Source organism: Triturus cristatus, chromosome 11, assembly GCF_964204655.1.
Source record: "Triturus cristatus chromosome 11, aTriCri1.1, whole genome shotgun sequence".
NCBI classification, from domain to species: Eukaryota; Metazoa; Chordata; class Amphibia; order Caudata; family Salamandridae; genus Triturus; species Triturus cristatus.
The window spans coordinates 1,139,860,189-1,139,872,218 of record NC_140594.1 but is presented as its reverse complement, the minus strand read 5'-3'; the positions used below and the strand labels follow the sequence as shown (position 1 = coordinate 1,139,872,218).

The 12,030-nt window shown below is 44.5% G+C and overlaps 6 non-coding genes across 6 annotated transcripts; all 6 read right to left on the bottom strand.

Moving 5' to 3' along the window:
• Positions 1 to 1,896: 1,896 nt before the first annotated feature.
• On the bottom strand, positions 1,897 to 1,968 carry TRNAG-CCC (transfer RNA glycine (anticodon CCC)). The gene has a single exon. It is a non-coding gene; the product is annotated as a tRNA-Gly (tRNA).
• Positions 1,969 to 5,093: 3,125 nt separating this feature from the next.
• TRNAG-CCC (transfer RNA glycine (anticodon CCC)) lies at positions 5,094 to 5,165 on the bottom strand. Its single transcript has one exon. It is a non-coding gene; the product is annotated as a tRNA-Gly (tRNA).
• Positions 5,166 to 6,681: 1,516 nt separating this feature from the next.
• TRNAG-CCC (transfer RNA glycine (anticodon CCC)) lies at positions 6,682 to 6,753 on the bottom strand. Its single transcript has one exon. It is a non-coding gene; the product is annotated as a tRNA-Gly (tRNA).
• Positions 6,754 to 8,270: 1,517 nt separating this feature from the next.
• Positions 8,271 to 8,342, bottom strand: TRNAG-CCC (transfer RNA glycine (anticodon CCC)). The gene has a single exon. It is a non-coding gene; the product is annotated as a tRNA-Gly (tRNA).
• A 1,516-nt stretch (positions 8,343 to 9,858) lies between these two features.
• Positions 9,859 to 9,930, bottom strand: TRNAG-CCC (transfer RNA glycine (anticodon CCC)). Its single transcript has one exon. It is a non-coding gene; the product is annotated as a tRNA-Gly (tRNA).
• Positions 9,931 to 11,456: 1,526 nt separating this feature from the next.
• On the bottom strand, positions 11,457 to 11,528 carry TRNAG-CCC (transfer RNA glycine (anticodon CCC)). The gene has a single exon. It is a non-coding gene; the product is annotated as a tRNA-Gly (tRNA).
• Positions 11,529 to 12,030: the final 502 nt, after the last annotated feature.

Below are 12,030 nucleotides of genomic sequence, written 5' to 3'. Positions count from 1 at the left end.
GATATTGCCTAGAAATGCTTTTTAATATAGAGATGCTAGAGTTAGAATGTCTGGTCGGGGTTCAGCCCTTTCATTGTCTACCGCCCGCAACATATTTATTACCAGCACATGTGAGTGGTGACTCTGCTTTTTGGAAAATAGCGTCTAATAGGACAATTAATGTAGCAGATGGGGCGATCGAGGTGCCTGCCTAAGTATTTCATTTTTTTTTTAATTTAACGTCTGATTAATCTGTTCATGATATTTCCGTTTTGTGACATGTTGCATTAAAACAAATCCTGCTTGGAGAACATATAAAAATTTGCACTGCATTGGCCGGGAATCGAACCCGGGTCAACTGCTTGGGCAGCAGCTATGCTCACCACTATACCACCAACGCCCTATGATGTGGGTGTTCTCGGTTCTAAAGATTACAACCCCGAGTTCAATGACTATCTTGCACCAGTTTCAATGGTGCATTTGGTTTAGATACCAACATGAAAAGCAGTAGAAAGTTTCTTGTAGAGGGTAAGGAACTGGGGATTGAAACCAAGGCCAAATCTGTGCAGAAGAGAAGAAATGGAAAGCAGTAGTACAAATAGTGGAAATGAACATATTTAGGCAGCATTGGAAGCAAAGCAGCGAAGAGAAAGAGAGTGCCTTCCATGAAATGCCCAGGAGAATGATAAGAGCAGAACGAAAAGGCAAGAATGACATTCAAAGCATGCCCAGAAAAACGTGTGACGGTCCCACCAGTCATTTATGCTTATAATTGGGTATCTTTACTTTCAAAGTATGGGGTTGATCCTTTGGCGATCACTCTCTTGTATTTCAGCAGAGACAGATAGTTGAGAAGTCTTTTCTCACATAGCTAGCACAAGCCTGCGCTTTTCCTTGCTGGTAGCGTGGAAATGACAGATTGGTCCTCAGAAGAAAAAACAAGAAATATTATAGCAGAGGATGGTTTCGATCCATCGACCTCTGGGTTATGGGCCCAGCACGCTTCCGCTGCGTGACTCTGTTCCCTTGTAAAAGTGTTTTCTTTATGCAGATGAGGAGCTTTCAGCGAAGTGGCGAGGGATTGGTGGGTCTCGCTCCTCAATTGCCTAAGCATGCTGCAATGTATGCTGGGAGCAGAAAATCTTCATCTTCTCGTCTCACAGTCAGTCATAACTGAAAGTGCAGACCCTCTTGGGAACTAGCAGTTTCAGGCCTTTACCAAGATAGCAGCTCTCTAACCCTCTCCTCTCTCTTTGATCCTAGCGCTAGCATGCTCAGGATTTGATTTTAACTGGGAGCCAGAGATCTACCCGGTGAGGGCTTGCCCGGTGTGAGGCTTTTGAGCGTTTGGGACGTGAGGACGTTGGACAGGAAATGTTGCCATCTTGAAATACCCAACCTTCCTGCTGTCGTAAGAGGCTCTTTCCATGGACATCTGCCTCTTGGAGTCCTCTCAACTTGCTCTCTGATATAACATTTTGTGAGCTGCAGTTACATCCGATGGCTACAAGGTGGCGCTGCATTCAGGTGAGAGAACAAGTGTGCACAAAATCGTTGGGGACTTTTGCCAGATTCATCGGTGGATCTTGCCTACTTTTATTCACATGCTAGATATTGCCTAGAAATGCTTTTTAATATAGAGATGCTAGAGTTAGAATGTCTGGTCGGGGTTCAGCCCTTTCATTGTCTACCGCCCGCAACATATTTATTACCAGCACATGTGAGTGGTGACTCTGCTTTTTGGAAAATAGCATCTAATAGGACAATGAATGTAGCAGATGGGGCGATCGAGATGCCTGCCTAAGTATTTCATTTTTTTTTTAATTTATTGTCTGATTAATCTGTTCATGATATTTCCGTTTTGTGACATGTTGCATTAAAACAAATCCTGCTTGGAGAACATATAAAAATTTGCACTGCATTGGCCGGGAATCGAACCCGGGTCAACTGCTTGGGAAGCAGCTATGCTCACCACTATACCACCAACGCCCTATGATGTGGTTGCTCTCGGTTCTAAAGATTACAACCCCGAGTTCAATGACTATCTTGCACCAGTTTCAATGGTGCATTTGGTTTAGATACCAACATGAAAAGCAGTAGAAAGTTTCTTGTAGAGGGTAAGAAACTGGGGATTGAAACCAAGGCCAAATCTGTGCAGAAGAGAAGAAATGGAAAGCAGTAGTACAAATAGTGGAAATGAACATATTTAGGCAGCATTGGAAGCAAAGCAGCGAAGAGAAAGAGAGTGCCTTCCATGAAATGCCCAGGAGAATGATAAGAGCAGAACGAAAAGGCAAGAATGACATTCAAAGCATGCCCAGAAAAACGTGTGACGATCCCTCCAGTCATTTATGCTTATAATTGGGTATCTTTACTTTCAAAGTATGGGGTTGATCCTTTGGCGATCACTCTCTTGTATTTCAGCAGAGACAGATAGTTGAGAAGTCTTTTCTCACATAGCTAGCACAAGCCTGCGCTTTTCCTTGCTGGTAGCGTGGAAATGACAGATTGGTTCTCAGAAGAAAAAACAAGAAATATTATAGCAGAGGATGGTTTCGATCCATCGACCTCTGGGTTATGGCCCAGCACGCTTCCGCTGCGCCACTCTGCTCCCTTGTAAAAGTGTTCTCTTTATGCAGAGGAGGAGCTTTCAGCGAAGTGGCGAGGGATTGGTGGGTCTCGCTCCTCATTTGCCTAAGCATGCTGCAATGTATGCTGGGTGCAGAAAATCTTCATCTTCTCGTCTCACAGTCAGTCATAACTGAAAGTGCAGACCCTCTTGGGAACTAGCAGTTTCAGGCCTTTACCAAGATAGCAGCTCTCTAACCCTCTCCTCTCTCTTTGATCCTAGCGCTAGCATGCTCAGGATTTGATTTTAACTGGGAGCCAGAGATCTACCCGGTGAGGGCTTGCCCGGTGTGAGGCTTTTGAGCGTTTGGGAGCGTTCGGGACGTGAGGACGTTGGACAGGAAATGTTGCCATCTTGAAATATCCAACCTTCCTGCTGTCGTGAGAGGCTCTTTCCATGGACATCTGCCTCTTGGAGTCCTCTCAACTTGCTCTCTGATATAACATTTTGTGAGCTGCAGTTACATCCGATGGCTACAAGGTGGCGCTGCATTCAGGTGAGAGAACAAGTGTGCACAAAATCGTTGGGGACTTTTGCCAGATTCATCGGTGGATCTTGCCTACTTTTATTCACATGCAAGATATTGCCTAGAAATGCTTTTTAATATAGAGATGCCAGAGTTAGAATGTCTGGTCGGGGTTCAGCCCTTTCATTGTCTACCGCCCGCAACATATTTATTACCAGCACATGTGAGTGGTGACTCTGCTTTTTGGAAAATAGCATCTAATAGGACAATGAATTTAGCAGATGGGGCGATCGAGATGCCTGCCTAAGTATTTCATTTTTTTTTTAATTTAACGTCTGATTAATCTGTTCATGATATTTCCGTTTTGTGACATGTTGCATTAAAACAAATCCTGCTTGGAGAACATATAAAAATTTGCACTGCATTGGCCGGGAATCGAACCCGGGTCAACTGCTTGGGAAGCAGCTATGCTCACCACTATACCATCAACGCCCTATGATGTGGGTGCTCTCGGTTCTAAAGATTACAACCCTGAGTTCAATGACTATCTTGCACCAGTTTCAATGGTGCATTTGGTTTAGATACCAACATGAAAAGCAGTAGAAAGTTTCTTGTAGAGGGTAAGGAACTGGGGATTGAAACCAAGGCCAAATCTGTGCAGAAGAGAAGAAATGGAAAGCAGTAGTACAAATAGTGGAAATGAACATATTTAGGCAGCATTGGAAGCAAAGCAGCGAAGAGAAAGAGAGTGCCTTCCATGAAATGCCCAGGAGAATGATAAGAGCAGAACGAAAAGGCAAGAATGACATTCAAAGCATGCCCAGAAAAACGTGTGACGGTCCCACCAGTCATTTATGCTTATAATTGGGTATCTTTACTTTCAAAGTATGGGGTTGATCCTTTGGCGATCACTCTCTTGTATTTCAGCAGAGACAGATAGTTGAGAAGTCTTTTCTCACATAGCTAGCACAAGCCTGCGCTTTTCCTTGCTGGTAGCGTGGAAATGACAGATTGGTTCTCAGAAGAAAAAACAAGAAATATTATAGCAGAGGATGGTTTCGATCCATCGACCTCTGGGTTATGGGCCCAGCACGCTTCCGCTGCGCCACTCTGCTCCCTTGTAAAAGTGTTCTCTTTATGCAGAGGAGGAGCTTTCAGCGAAGTGTCGAGGGATTGGTGGGTCTCGCTCCTCATTTGCCTAAGCATGCTGCAATGTATGCTGGGTGCAGAAAATCTTCATCTTCTCGTCTCACAGTCAGTCATAACTGAAAGTGCAGACCCTCTTGGGAACTAGCAGTTTCAGGCCTTTACCAAGATAGCAGCTCTCTAACCCTCTCCTCTCTCTTTGATCCTAGCGCTAGCATGCTCAGGATTTGATTTTAACTGGGAGCCAGAGATCTACCCGGTGAGGGCTTGCCCGGTGTGAGGCTTTTGAGCGTTTGGGAGCGTTCGGGACGTGAGGACGTTGGACAGGAAATGTTGCCATCTTGAAATATCCAACCTTCCTGCTGTTGTGAGAGGCTCTTTCCATGGACATCTGCCTCTTGGAGTCCTCTCAACTTGCTCTCTGATATAACATTTTGTGAGCTGCAGTTACATCCGATGGCTACAAGGTGGCGCTGCATTCAGGTGAGAGAACAAGTGTGCACAAAATCGTTGGGGACTTTTGCCAGATTCATCGGTGGATCTTGCCTACTTTTATTCACATGCTAGATATTGCCTAGAAATGCTTTTTAATATAGAGATGCTAGAGTTAGAATGTCTGGTCGGGGTTCAGCCCTTTCATTGTCTACCGCCCGCAACATATTTCTTACCAGCACATGTGAGTGGTGACTCTGCTTTTTGGAAAATAGCATCTAATAGGACAATGAATGTAGCAGATGGGGCGATCGAGATGCCTGCCTAAGTATTTCATTTTTTTTTTAATTTAACGTCTGATTAATCTGTTCATGATATTTCCGTTTTGTGACATGTTGCATTAAAACAAATCCTGCTTGGAGAACATATAAAAATTTGCACTGCATTGGCCGGGAATCGAACCCGGGTCAACTGCTTGGGAAGCAGCTATGCTCACCACTATACCACCAACGCCCTATGATGTGGTTGCTCTCGGTTCTAAAGATTACAACCCCGAGTTCAATGACTATCTTGCACCAGTTTCAATGGTGCATTTGGTTTAGATACCAACATGAAAAGCAGTAGAAAGTTTCTTGTAGAGGGTAAGGAACTGGGGATTGAAACCAAGGCCAAATCTGTGCAGAAGAGAAGAAATGGAAAGCAGTAGTACAAATAGTGGAAATGACCATATGTAGGCAGCATTGGAAGCAAAGCAGCGAAGAGAAAGAGAGTGCCTTCCATGAAATGCCCAGGAGAATGATAAGAGCAGAACGAAAAGGCAAGAATGACATTCAAAGCATGCCCAGAAAAACGTGTGAAGGTCCCACCATTCATTTATGCTTATAATTGGGTAACTTTATTTTCAAAGTATGGGGTTGATCCTTTGGCGATCACTCTCTTGTATTTCAGCAGAGACAGATAGTTGAGAAGTCTTTTCTCACATAGCTAGCACAAGCCTGCGCTTTTCCTTGCTGGTAGCGTGGAAATGACAGATTGGTTCTCAGAAGAAAAAACAAGAAATATTATAGCAGAGGATGGTTTCCATCCATCAACCTCTGGGTTATGGGCCCAGCACGCTTCCGCTGCGCCACTCTGCTCCCTTGTAAAAGTGTTTTCTTTATGCAGAGGAGGAGCTTTCAGCGAAGTGGCGAGGGATTGGTGGGTCTCGCTCCTCATTTGCCTAAGCATGCTGCAATGTATGCTGGGTGCAGAAAATCTTCATCTTCTCGTCTCACAGTTAGTCATAACTGAAAGTGCAGACCCTCTTGGGAACTAGCAGTTTCAGGCCTTTACCAAGATAGCAGCTCTCTAACCCTCTCCTCTCTCTTTGATCCTAGCGCTAGCATGCTCAGGATTTGATTTTAACTGGGAGCCAGAGATCTACCCGGTGAGGGCGAGGCTTTTGAGCGTTTGGGAGCGTTCGGGACGTGAGGACATTGGACAGGAAATGTTGCCATCTTGAAATATCCAACCTTCCTGCTGTCGTGAGAGGGTCTTTCCATGGACATCTGCCTCTTGGAGTCCTCTCAACTTGCTCTCTGATTTAACATTTTGAGAGCTGCAGTTACATCCGATGGCTACAAGGTGGCGCTGCATTCAGGTGAGAGAACAAGTGTGCACAAAATCGTTGGGGACTTTTGCCAGATTCATCGGTGGATCTTGCCTACTTTTATTCACATGCTAGATATTGCCTAGAAATGCTTTTTCATATAGAGATGCTAGAGTTAGAATGTCTGGTCGGGGTTCAGCCCTTTCATTGTCTACCGCCCGCAACATATTTATTACCAGCACATGTGAGTGGTGACTCTGCTTTTTGGAAAATAGCATCTAATAGGACAATGAATGTAGCAGATGGGGCGATCGAGATGCCTGCCTAAGTATTTCATTTTTTTTTTAATTTAACGTCTGATTAATCTGTTCATGATATTTCCGTTTTGTGACATGTTGCATTAAAACAAATCCTGCTTGGAGAACATATAAAAATTTGCACTGCATTGGCCGGGAATCGAACCCGGGTCAACTGCTTGGGAAGCAGCTATGCTCACCACTATACCACCAACGCCCTATGATGTGGTTGCTCTCGGTTCTAAAGATTACAACCCCGAGTTCAATGACTATCTTGCACCAGTTTCAATGGTGCATTTGGTTTAGATACCAACATGAAAAGCAGTAGAAAGTTTCTTGTAGAGGGTAAGGAACTGGGGATTGAAACCAAGGCCAAATCTGTGCAGAAGAGAAGAAATGGAAAGCAGTAGTACAAATAGTGGAAATGAACATATTTAGGCAGCATTGGAAGCAAAGCAGCGAAGAGAAAGAGAGTGCCTTCCATGAAATGCCCAGGAGAATGATAAGAGCAGAACGAAAAGGCAAGAATGACATTCAAAGCATGCCCAGAAAAACGTGTGACGGTCCCACCAGTCATTTATGCTTATAATTGGGTATCTTTACTTTCAAAGTATGGGGTTGATCCTTTGGCGATCACTCTCTTGTATTTCAGCAGAGACAGATAGTTGAGAAGTCTTTTCTCACATAGCTAGCACAAGCCTGCGCTTTTCCTTGCTGGTAGCGTGGAAATGACAGATTGGTTCTCAGAAGAAAAAACAAGAAATATTATAGCAGAGGATGGTTTCGATCCATCGACCTCTGGGTTATGGGCCCAGCACGCTTCCGCTGCGCCACTCTGCTCCCTTGTAAAAGTGTTCTCTTTATGCAGAGGAGGAGCTTTCAGCGAAGTGGCGAGGGATTGGTGGGTCTCGCTCCTCATTTGCCTAAGCATGCTGCAATGTATGCTGGGTGCAGAAAATCTTCATCTTCTCGTCTCACAGTCAGTCATAACTGAAAGTGCAGACCCTCTTGGGAACTAGCAGTTTCAGGCCTTTACCAAGATAGCAGCTCTCTAACCCTCTCCTCTCTCTTTGATCCTAGCGCTAGCATGCTCAAGATTTGATTTTAACTGGGAGCCAGAGATCTACCCGGTGAGGGCTTGCCCGGTGTGAGGCTTTTGAGCGTTCGGGACGTGAGGACGTTGGACAGGAAATGTTGCCATCTTGAAATATCCAACCTTCCTGCTGTCGTGAGAGGCTCTTTCCATGGACATCTGCCTCTTGGAGTCCTCTCAACTTGCTCTCTGATATAACATTTTGTGAGCTGCAGTTACATCCGATGGCTACAAGGTGGCGCTGCATTCAGGTGAGAGAACAAGTGTGCACAAAATCGTTGGGGACTTTTGCCAGATTCATCGGTGGATCTTGCCTACTTTTATTCACATGCTAGATATTGCCTAGAAATGCTTTTTAATATAGAGATGCTAGAGTTAGAATGTCTGGTCGGGGTTCAGCCCTTTCATTGTCTACCGCCCGCAACATATTTCTTACCAGCACATGTGAGTGGTGACTCTGCTTTTTGGAAAATAGCATCTAATAGGACAATGAATGTAGCAGATGGGGCGATCGAGATGCCTGCCTAAGTATTTCATTTTTTTTTTAATTTAACGTCTGATTAATCTGTTCATGATATTTCCGTTTTGTGACATGTTGCATTAAAACAAATCCTGCTTGGAGAACATATAAAAATTTGCACTGCATTGGCCGGGAATCGAACCCGGGTCAACTGCTTGGGAAGCAGCTATGCTCACCACTATACCACCAACGCCCTATGATGTGGTTGCTCTCGGTTCTAAAGATTACAACCCCGAGTTCAATGACTATCTTGCACCAGTTTCAATGGTGCATTTGGTTTAGATACCAACATGAAAAGCAGTAGAAAGTTTCTTGTAGAGGGTAAGGAACTGGGGATTGAAACAAAGGCCAAATCTGTGCAGAAGAGAAGAAATGGAAAGCAGTAGTACAAATAGTGGAAATGACCATATGTAGGCAGCATTGGAAGCAAAGCAGCGAAGAGAAAGAGAGTGCCTTCCATGAAATGCCCAGGAGAATGATAAGAGCAGAACGAAAAGGCAAGAATGACATTCAAAGCATGCCCAGAAAAACGTGTGAAGGTCCCACCAGTCATTTATGCTTATAATTGGGTATCTTTATTTTCAAAGTATGGGGTTGATCCTTTGGCGATCACTCTCTTGTATTTCAGCAGAGACAGATAGTTGAGAAGTCTTTTCTCACATAGCTAGCACAAGCCTGCGCTTTTCCTTGCTGGTAGCGTGGAAATGACAGATTGGTTCTCAGAAGAAAAAACAAGAAATATTATAGCAGAGGATGGTTTCAATCCATCAACCTCTGGGTTATGGGCCCAGCACGCTTCCGCTGCGCCACTCTGCTCCCTTGTAAAAGTGTTCTCTTTATGCAGAGGAGGAGCTTTCAGCGAAGTGGCGAGGGATTGGTGGGTCTCGCTCCTCATTTGCCTAAGCATGCTGCAATGTATGCTGGGTGCAGAAAATCTTCATCTTCTCGTCTCACAGTTAGTCATAACTGAAAGTGCAGACCCTCTTGGGAACTAGCAGTTTCAGGCCTTTACCAAGATAGCAGCTCTCTAACCCTCTCCTCTCTCTTTGATCCTAGCGCTAGCATGCTCAGGATTTGATTTTAACTGGGAGCCAGAGATCTACCCGGTGAGGGCGAGGCTTTTGAGCGTTTGGGAGCGTTCGGGACGTGAGGACATTGGACAGGAAATGTTGCCATCTTGAAATATCCAACCTTCCTGCTGTCGTGAGAGGGTCTTTCCATGGACATCTGCCTCTTGGAGTCCTCTCAACTTGCTCTCTGATTTAACATTTTGTGAGCTGCAGTTACATCCGATGGCTACAAGGTGGCGCTGCATTCAGGTGAGAGAACAAGTGTGCACAAAATCGTTGGGGACTTTTGCCAGATTCATCGGTGGATCTTGCCTACTTTTATTCACATGCTAGATATTGCCTAGAAATGCTTTTTAATATAGAGATGCTAGAGTTAGAATTTCTGGTCGGGGTTCAGCCCTTTCATTGTCTACCGCCCGCAACATATTTATTACCAGCACATGTGAGTGGTGACTCTGCTTTTTGGAAAATAGCATCTAATAGGACAATGAATGTAGCAGATGGGGCGATCGAGATGCCTGCCTAAGTATTTCATTTTTTTTTTTATTTAACGTCTGATTAATCTGTTCATGATATTTCCGTTTTGTGACATGTTGCATTAAAACAAATCCTGCTTGGAGAACATATAAAAATTTGCACTGCATTGGCCGGGAATCGAACCCGGGTCAACTGCTTGGGAAGCAGCTATGCTCACCACTATACCACCAACGCCCTATGATGTGGTTGCTCTCGGTTCTAAAGATTACAACCCCGAGTTCAATGACTATCTTGCACCAGTTTCAATGGTGCATTTGGTTTAGATACCAACATGAAAAGCAGTAGAAAGTTTCTTGTAGAGGGTAAGGAACTGGGGATTGAAACCAAGGCCAAATCTGTGCAGAAGAGAAGAAATGGAAAGCAGTAGTACAAATAGTGGAAATGAACATATTTAGGCAGCATTGGAAGCAAAGCAGCGAAGAGAAAGAGAGTGCCTTCCATGAAATGCCCAGGAGAATGATAAGAGCAGAACGAAAAGGCAAGAATGACATTCAAAGCATGCCCAGAAAAACGTGTGACGGTCCCACCAGTCATTTATGCTTATAATTGGGTATCTTTACTTTCAAAGTATGGGGTTGATCCTTTGGCGATCACTCTCTTGTATTTCAGCAGAGACAGATAGTTGAGAAGTCTTTTCTCACATAGCTAGCACAAGCCTGCGCTTTTCCTTGCTGGTAGCGTGGAAATGACAGATTGGTTCTCAGAAGAAAAAACAAGAAATATTATAGCAGAGAAAGGTTTCGATCCATCGACCTCTGGGTTATGGGCCCAGCACGCTTCCGCTGCGCCACTCTGCTCCCTTGTAAAAGTATTCTCTTTATGCAGAGGAGGAGCTTTCAGCGAAGTGGCGAGGGATTGGTGGGTCTCGCTCCTCATTTGCCTAAGCATGCTGCAATGTATGCTGGGTGCAGAAAATCTTCATCTTCTCGTCTCACAGTCAGTCATAACTGAAAGTGCAGACCCTCTTGGGAACTAGCAGTTTCAGGCCTTTACCAAGATAGCAGCTATCTAACCCTCTCCTCTCTCTTTGATCCTAGCGCTAGCATGCTCAGGATTTGATTTTAACTGGGAGCCAGAGATCTACCCGGTGAGGGCTTGCCCGGTGTGAGGCTTTTGAGCGTTTGGGAGCGTTCGGGAAGTGAGGACGTTGGACAGGAAATGTTGCCATCTTGAAATATCCAACCTTCCTGCTGTCGTGAGAGGCTCTTTCCATGGACATCTGCCTCTTGGAGTCCTCTCAACTTGCTCTCTGATATAACATTTTGTGAGCTGCAGTTACATCCGATGGCTACAAGGTGGCGCTGCATTCAGGTGAGAGAACAAGTGTGCACAAAATCGTTGGGGACTTTTGCCAGATTCATCGGGGGATCTTGCCTACTTTTATTCACATGCTAGATATTGCCTAGAAATGCTTTTTCATATAGAGATGCTAGAGTTAGAATGTCTGGTCGGGGTTCAGCCCTTTCATTGTCTACCGCCCGCAACATATTTATTACCAGCACATGTGAGTGGTGACTCTGCTTTTTGGAAAATAGCATCTAATAGGACAATGAATTTAGCAGATGGGGCGATCGAGATGCCTGCCCAAGTATTTCATTTTTTTTAAATTTAACGTCTGATTAATCTGTTCATGATATTTCCGTTTTGTGACATGTTGCATTAAAACAAATCCTGCTTGGAGAACATATAAAAATTTGCACTGCATTGGCCGGGAATCGAACCCGGGTCAACTGCTTGGGAAGCAGCTATGCTCACCACTATACCACCAACGCCCTATGATGTGGTTGCTCTCGGTTCTAAAGATTACAACCCCGAGTTCAATGACTATCTTGCACCAGTTTCAATGGTGCATTTGGTTTAGATACCAACATGAAAAGCAGTAGAAAGTTTCTTGTAGAGGGTAAGGAACTGGGGATTGAAACCAAGGCCAAATCTGTGCAGAAGAGAAGAAATGGAAAGCAGTAGTACAAATAGTGGAAATGAACATATTTAGGCAGCATTGGAAGCAAAGCAGCGAAGAGAAAGAGAGTGCCTTCCATGAAATGCCCAGGAGAATGATAAGAGCAGAACGAAAAGGCAAGAATGACATTCAAAGCATGCCCAGAAAAACGTGTGACGGTCCCACCAGTCATTTATGCTTATAATTGGGTATCTTTACTTTCAAAGTATGGGGTTGATCCTTTGGCGATCACTCTCTTGTATTTCAGCAGAGACAGATAGTTGAGAAGTCTTTTCTCACATAGCTAGCACAAGCCTGCGCTTTTCCTTGCTGGT